This window comes from Arachis ipaensis, chromosome B3 (assembly GCF_059453495.1).
Source record: "Arachis ipaensis isolate K30076 ecotype BB chromosome B3, ASM5945349v1, whole genome shotgun sequence".
In the NCBI taxonomy this organism is placed as follows: Eukaryota; Viridiplantae; Streptophyta; class Magnoliopsida; order Fabales; family Fabaceae; genus Arachis; species Arachis ipaensis.
In genome coordinates this window covers 88,431,795-88,440,486 of record NC_142438.1, presented here as the reverse complement: position 1 = coordinate 88,440,486, position 8,692 = coordinate 88,431,795, and the positions used below count along the sequence as shown (strand labels likewise).

At 40.5% G+C, this 8,692-nt stretch overlaps 1 non-coding gene across 1 annotated transcript; it reads right to left on the bottom strand.

Moving 5' to 3' along the window:
* Positions 1-1,228: 1,228 nt before the first annotated feature.
* On the bottom strand, positions 1,229-1,332 carry LOC148571495 (small nucleolar RNA R71). Its single transcript, XR_015908846.1, has one exon. It is a non-coding gene; the product is annotated as a small nucleolar RNA R71 (small nucleolar RNA).
* Positions 1,333-8,692: the final 7,360 nt, after the last annotated feature.

Genomic DNA, 8,692 nt, shown 5'->3' with positions numbered 1-8,692 from the left:
TTTCTGATTTCCACTTTCTCTTTACATTCTGCAACTCAATTCATGCAATCACCCCCATTCCCTTTTAATTTCAGCAATTTAGCTTCTGCTCTTTAATTCATGCAATTTAAGATTCCGCCATTTCAATTTCTTGCCATTTACGTTTCCCGCCAATTTTACATTCCGCAATTCTCATCTAATTCTTGATTCCGCTCAACTAGACACACTTCTAATCCGAATTGCTCATTTAACCAATCCTTGTGGGATTCGACCTCACTCTATTGTGAGTTTTTACTTGACGATAACCGGTGCACTTGCGGGAAGGAATTTTGCCGATCGTGCAATTTTCTAAATCGTGGCATAACTAGTTTATGCGCATAAAGTTTATGGCGCCGTTGCCGGGGATTGGTTTTCGATTGACAATTCTCCAATTGGAAGTTAACTAGATTGAGCATTTTTTTTTGCTTTGTTAATTCAGTTCAAGTTATTTGTTGAATTTTAATTTCTGCACTCTGTTACATGCTTTCTTTCTTTATGCCTTTAAATTCAAGCAACTAACTCACTGACTCACTAACTATTTGAATTAATTCCTCAACTGCTCTAACCATACTCTTCCATTAACCAAGAGTATTTTACTTGTTTGTTGCCTGTGCTGTGTTCTTGTATGACAGGTAGGAGAGGAGAGACATCAACTCCTCCATATACCGAACCAGAGAGGACCCTTCATAGACTTAGAAGGGAAGCAAGAGGGAAGAGAGTACTGGGAGAAGAAGAATCTGAAGGAGAATCTGAGGACAATTTTGAGGAAGCTCTAGATCTCAACATGGAAAGAGAAGTTCATAACCATGGGAGAGCTGATGGAAACAATGCCATTCCCGAGAGGAGGGTTCTTGGTTCATACATAAACCCAACATCTGGGAATTGTGGTAGCAGCATTCAGAAACCACCCATTCAGGCCAACAATTTTGAGCTCAAACCACAGCTAATATCACTTGTGGAGAATCATTGTTCATTTGGAGGGAGTGCTAATGAAGACCCAAACCAACATCTCACAAAATTCCTGAGAATTTGCGACACTGTGAAGTCCAATGGAGTCCAGGAAGATGCCTATAAACTGCTTTTGTTCCCATTTTCCCTTAGGGACAAGGCAGCTAAGTGGCTGGAATCATTCCCAAGGGGGAGCCTAACAACATGGGATGAGGTGGAAAGCAAGTTTCTGGCACGTTTCTACCCCCCACAAAAGGTCAATAGGCTTCGATCTGAAGTTCAGACTTTTAGACAACAAGATGGTGAAACTCTCTACGAGGCATGGGAGAGGTTCAAGGATTTGACAAGGAAATGCCCACCAGACATGTTCCATGACTGGGTGCAATTGCACATTTTCTATGATGGACTTTCTTATGAATCAAGGAAGGCTGTAGACCATTCATCAGGAGGTTCATTGAACAGGAAGAAGACTGTGGAAGAAGCCATTGAAGTGATTGAGACAGTGGCTGAGAATGAGTACTACTATGCATCAGAGAGACACAACACTAAGGGAGTCATGGAGCTGAACCATGTTGATACAATCCTAGCCCAAAACAAGGTGTTTGCCAAGCAACTAGCAGAGCTCACCAGGAAATTAGAAACAAAGCAAGTGGCTGCGATACACACACAAGATCAAGAGGAAGAAAGCACTGAAGGAGGTGATTGGGAAGAGGCCAATTATGTAGGAAATCAACAAAGGCAACCATATGATCCACATTCCAACACTTACAACCCAGGCTGGAAAAACCACCCAAACTTTGGGTGGGGGAACCAGCAAAACCAACATAACAAGTCCACATACCAAAACCCCAACCAAAGAGCATACCAAGCCACACAAAACACTTACTCCCAACCATCATATCAAGGCCAAAATAATCGACCTACCCAACCTAATCCGAACCAACAATTTTAAGATCAATTAAACAGGATAGAAGGAATGCTTGCAACCATGGGTCAAGACATAACCGAATTGAAAGCTTTTAAGGAAGAAGTAATTTCCAACTTGCAAAACCAAGGAGCTGCCATCCAGAAGTTAGAAAATCAAATTGGGTATTTGTATAAGCAAATCCCTGGGCCAAGTGTTTCTCATGCTGCCAAGGCTATTGCAAGGGAAGAATGTAAAGCCATAACCCTCAGAAGTGGAAAAAAGCTAAAGGAGATCTCAAGTGAACCCACAGAGGATGAAGCAAAGGAAAATGTGAGAGACAAGGAACAGGGACAATCCTTTACACCGTCTGCAACAAGAGAAAAAGAAAAAGAGGTCCTGAAGCCGTATACACCCAAAGCACCATATCCTCAACGTTTGATGAAAGGTGAAAAGGATGGCCAATTCTCCAGATTTTTGGAGATTTTCAAGAAGCTTCAAATCAACATTCCGTTTGCTGAGGCAATAAAGCAAATGCCACTCTATGCAAAATTCTTAAAGGAATTAATGACCAAAAAGAGAAGCTGGAGAAATGAGGAAACTGTGTTGTTGACTGAAGAATGCAGTGCCATCATTCAACACAAATTGCCTCAGAAACTGAAGGATCCAGGCAGTTTTCAAATCCCCTGCATCATAGGAGAAGTCATGGTGGAGAAGGCCTTGTGTGACTTAGGGGCCATTATCAATTTGATGTCTCTAACAATGATGAGAAGAATGGAGATTGAGGAAGCCAAACCAACAAGAATGGCCCTCCAATTGGCAGATCGAACCTTTAAATTCCCTCATGAGATAGTTGAAGATTTGTTGGTAAAAGTGGGAGATTTCATATTCCCTGCCGATTTTGTGGTATTAGATATGGAGGAAGAAGCCGAAGCTTCAATAATTCTGGGAAGACCCTTCCTGGCTACTGCAGGGGCCATCATAGATGTCCAAAAGGGTGAGCTCACTCTTAGACTACATGATGAGCAATTGGTGTTTAACGTATTCAAGGCAATGAGCTATCCATCAGAATCACTAAAGGAATGCATGAGGGTGGATGTAGTGGACATTGCAGTACAAGAAACCTTTGAGGAAACAGCAAAGGAAGTGGCAGAGGAGGAGTTCACCAAGGATATTGAAGATAGTGACATCAAGGCTGCTGAAACAACCATGCCAAGCATGCCAGATAGAGTGAAAGAAGAGAAGGAAGCACCAAAACCTGAGCTCAAAGCATTGCCCTCTAATCTCAAGTATGCATACTTGGGTAGTAATGAGAGCTATCCTGTTATCATTAGCGCTGCCCTGAGCCAAGAACAGGAAGAAAAATTGATCAATGTGCTACAAACTCATCAAGACGCCATTGGATGGACCCTAGCTGATTTGAAGGGGATAAGTTCATCCATATGCATGCATAAAATCTTGTTAGAAGAGGATGCTAGACCCTACATTCAAGCTCAGAGAAGATTGAATCCTGTCATGAAAGAAGTGGTACAAAAGGAGGTCATGAAGTTATGGCAGGCAGGGGTAATCTACCCCATTTCTGATAGCCCATGGGTTAGTCCCATCCATGTAGTGCCCAAGAAAGGTGGCATAACTGTGGTGCCAAATGAGAGGAACGAACTCATACCCACAAGAACTGTCACTGGGTGGAGGATGTGCATAGACTACAGGAAGCTCAATGAAGCCACCAGAAAAGATCATTTCCCACTCCCATTCACGGATCAGATGCTTGAAAGGCTTGCAGGACATGCTTACTATTGCTTTCTGGATGGATACTCAGGCTATAATCAGATAGTAGTTGATCCTAGAGATCAAGAGAAAACATCATTTGTTTGTCCATATGGAGTTTTTGCTTATAGACGCATGCCCTTTGGATTGTGCAATGCACCTGCCACTTTCCAAAGATGCATGCTGTCCATCTTTTCAGACATGATTGAAAAATTTATTGAGGTTTTCATGGATGATTTTTCTGTGTTTGGAGATTCTTTTCCTAGCTGCCTACACCACCTTGCTTTGGTGCTTAAGAGATGCCAAGAGACCAACCTAGTATTAAACTGGGAAAAGTGTCATTTCATGGTCACAGAAGGAATAGTCCTTGGCCACAAAATCTCGAATAGAGGCATTGAGGTGGACAGAGCTAAGGTGGAACTCATTGAAAAATTACCTCCACCAAGTAATGTCAAGGCAATTAGGAGTTTTTTGGGACACGCTGGCTTTTACAGAAGGTTTATTAGAGACTTTTCTAAAATAGCCAAACCTTTGAGTAACTTGCTTGTCTCTGATACACCCTTTGTATTTGATAAAAATTGCATGATAGCCTATGAACTTTTGAAGCAAAAACTTTCCTCTGCACCTATCATTGCCACACCTGATTGGAACTTACCTTTTGAACTGATGTGTGATGCATCAAACCTTGCTGTTGGGGCAGTGTTAGGACAAAGGAAAGACAATTTGGTACATGTGATTTATTATGCCAGTAAGGTCTTGAATGATAACCAAAGGAATTACACAACCACTGAAAAAGAACTCTTGGCAATAGTCTTTGCATTTGACAAATTTAGATCCTATCTCATTGGATCTAAAGTCATTGTCTTCACTGATCATTCAGCTTTAAAATACTTACTTGCTAAACAAGAATCCAAACCAAGACTTATTAGATGGGTTCTTTTGTTGCAGGAATTTGACATTGAAATCAAAGACAAGAAGGGTGTAGAGAACAAGGTGGCAGACCATTTATCAAGGATACCATGTGAAGAAGGAAGCGCACAAAGCACACATATAAATGAGTGCTTTCCTGATGAACAACTCATGGTAATTCACAAAGCACCCTGGTTTGCAGACATAGTGAACTTCAAGGCCACTGGGAGTTTGCCGTTGGAATTTAATAAGCATCAAAGGAAGAAATTGGTAAATGATGCCAAATACTTCATCTGGGACGAACCATACTTGTTCAAAAAATGTTCGGATGGCATACTCAGAAGATGCATATCAGAGGAAAAAGGAAGGGAAGTCTTATGGGACTGCCATGGCTCCACTTATGGAGGACATTTTGCAGGAGAAAGAACAGCAGCTAAGGTGTTGCAGTGTGGTTTTTATCGGTCCACTATCTTCAAAGATGCAAAGGAACTAGTGAAGCACTGCCATGAATGCCAGAAAGCGGGGAACCTGCCAAGAAGAAATGAAATGCCACAACAATTCATTCTGGAACTTGAATTGTTTGATGTATGGGGGATAGATTTCATGGGACCCTTTCCCACCTCATACTCAAATAATTACATCCTTGTGGCAGTAGACTATGTCTCCAAATGGGTTGAAGCAATAGCAACTCCAACCAATGATAATAAGGTAGTCATGAACTTCCTCAGAAAACACATTTTTTGCCGTTTTGGGGTTCCAAGAACAATCATCAGTGATGGAGGAAGCCACTTCTACAACAAACCATTAGAGGCATTGCTTCTAAAATATGGAGTCAAACACAAGGTAGCCACACCATACCATCCACAGACGAGTGGGCAAGCCGAAATATCTAATAGGGAACTCAAAAGAATCCTGGAAAAGACTGTGGGAACTTCAAGGAAGGACTGGTCGATTAAGCTAGATGATGCTCTTTGGGCATATAGGACAGCTTTCAAGACACCAATTGGAATGTCTCCTTACCAACTAGTATATGGAAAAGCTTGCCATTTGCCACTGGAGTTGGAGCACAAGGCATTCTGGGCCTTGAAACTCTTGAACTTGGACAGCAAAGCTGCTGGAGAAAGAAGGATGTTGCAAATTCAAGAGTTGGAAGAATTCAGAGCTGAAGCTTATGAGAATGCAAAAATTTACAAAGAAAGAGCAAAGAAGAAGCATGACAGCAACATAGCCCCAAGGAAATTTGAGGAGGGACAAAAAGTATTGCTCTACAATTCTAGGCTGAAGCTATTTCCAGGGAAGCTAAAATCAAGGTGGTCTGGACCATTCCTTGTCACCAAGGTCTCCCAATATGGACAAATAGAAATCATGGAAGAAAAGTCACAACGAACCTTCACTGTGAATGGTCAAAGACTCAAACATTACTTGGGAGATGTGGAGGAGAAGGACAAAGTTAAATATCACCTCAACTGAGGCAGCTGACCGTCAAGCTAATGACGTTAAAAAAGCGCTTGTTGGGAGGCAACCCAACCTGAGGTAATACTAACTTGCTGTTTCTTTTATTTGTTTCAATAAAAAGGTGAAGTAGTTTCTGTGCATTGCAAGGAATTAAGTTTGGTGTTTCACACCAAACAATGAATTCGTGGATCAATAATTCAAAGGGGAATGTGTGACTCCAAGTTTGGTGTTCCACCACACAGATTAACTGAACACAACAACCTTTGAATAATATGAAAGGAACAACCATTCTAAGCAATCACAGAAATGCTTAAAATCCTTAGTAGCAACTTCATTCCAAAGAGTATTCAAGAACTCAAAGAGCAGAGGAGTAAGTAGAAGACTAAGTTTGGTGTTCACACACCAACTTAAGACTCAGACACTTACCCATACATAGTTGAGCTAACCACTCAAGTGCTTGAGAAGCAAGCAACTTCATCACTCTTGCAGGAAAGGAAACAAGGATCTTAGAAAGAGCATGAAACAACAACTAGGAGAAGAAGGAGAAATCAAATTGTTTCCTGGCAACAAAGAGAAAACAAGGAATTTCACAAGGTGGTATTGTTCCTTGACAATTCTTTAAAAAGGGCAAACAAAAGCATGCTTGTTCTGATTTAAACTGTAATTGTTGAATCTTTCTGGAATGAAAGTCTCTAGTATGTTTGTCTGTTTATTGCTTTGAATAAAGTGAATGCCTAGATGTTTGGATATAACTTCACCTTCTTAAACAAGTGCTTGCCATGCTTGTTCTGTTTCCAAAAATAAAAGAAAAGTTTGAACAAAAGTAACTTGGCTCAATTAGTGACAAATCAAGTAGAATTAAGTGGTGGTATGCATGCTTGATTGTTTAGTCAGATCACTGGAAATAGAGTGTAGAATTATCATTTTTTGTGTAGAAATTGAAAACTGTCTATGGATCTTGATGAATAAATGTCTTTGGCCATGAAAAAGAAAGAAAAAGAAGAAGAAAAAGCCACTGAAAAAGGGCAACCAAAAAGCAAAAAAAATTGAGAAAATAAGCTAGGCACCAATGGTTTGAACTTCTGAGACAAATGCCTGTGGTGTTTATGTATTTAGGATATGCTTGGATGAATAGGTTCTGAGGAGTGTTTCAACACTCGGTAACTTGGGTTAACTAACCCGGGATTATCAACCAAAAGTCCATTATCAAGAGCAACCTAAATACAAAACATTTAGTCACACAAAGAGGTGCTGGGCACCAATGTCTCAAGAAGAAATGTGAACTAAAATGCCTGGAGTGGATATGTGTAGTGCAGTGATAAGAAAAAGAAAATGCCAAAGGCTTGTGCAACACATGACACTAAGCAAACAAGGATCAAAGGAGCTCTAAGAAAAAGAAAAGAAAAACAAAGAAGAGAAAAGTGCCAAGGACATAAGAGTAACAAGAGGCCATAGCAGTGTTTGATGGATGCAATGAAAAAGTGATAATCTTACCTGATAAGAATGAAAAAGTGATACTGCAACTTTCTGCATAAAACCCTTCTGATGAACTTCAAGTGCTTACTAATGTAGCCAATTTAATTTCTTTCTGTTTCATACTTTCTTCTCAAATAACTCAGGACTTGCTTAGGGACAAGCAAGTATTAAGTTTGGTGTTGTGATGCCAAGGCATCTTAGGCTAGTTTCACTAGCATTTTTCTGTTAGTTTTAGTTGTTTTATGCATTTTCTTGAGCTTAAAGTAACCAAGAATGGTTAAATGAATAACAAAGCAATGAACCATCCAAACAGTATGATTTTGATGCAAATTCCATGAGTTTTTAGTTATATTACTTGAATGCTATGAATGGAAGATTCTCATGAAAATTTGCAAGACTTTGATGCAGTTGTTTGGATGATTTCAGGAAAGAAGAGGCTAGGCAAGGAAGCAACAAAAATCAATAAAGGAAGCTTGAATATCACATGTGGAGTTTAAGCTCCAGTTTAAGCTTAAACTGGAGCTTAAACGCCAAAATCATGAAAGCTGAGGAAAGGGTGAAAGTGGCGTTTAACCTCCAGTTTAACCTTAAACTGGAAGTTAAACGCCAGAAATAGGAAATGCACCAGGGAGCCATTTCCACGTTTAAGCTCCAGTTTGACCTTAAACTGGAGCTTAAACGTGTTCGACCAAGTTTTCACCTCCAGGGTTGCTTTCTCCTCTTCCACGTTTAAGCTCCAGTTTAACCTTAAACTGGAGCTTAAACGTGTTCGACACCTCCAGGGCTACCTTTCTCCTCTTCCACGTTTAAGCTCCAGTTTAACCTTAAACTGGAGCTTAAACGTGTGACACCTCCAGGGCTACCTTTCTCCTCTTCCACGTTTAAGCTCCAGTTTAACCTTAAACTGGAGCTTAAACGTGTTCGACCTCCAGGGCTGCCTTTCCTATCTCCACGTTTAAGCTTCAGTTTAACCTTAAACTGAAGCTTAAACGTGTTCGACTATGTTCGACCTCCAGGGCTGCCTTCTTCCATTTCCACGTTTAAGCTTCAGTTTAACCTTAAACTGAAGCTTAAACGTGCTTCCACAAAAGGCATCACTGGAAGTGTCTGGCGTTTAAGCTGCAGTTTAAGCTTAAACTGCAACTTAAACGCCACTATTGGAAAAGGTTTCTGGGCCAAAAATATTGCAGTTTAAGTTAGCTTTTGAGCACAAAC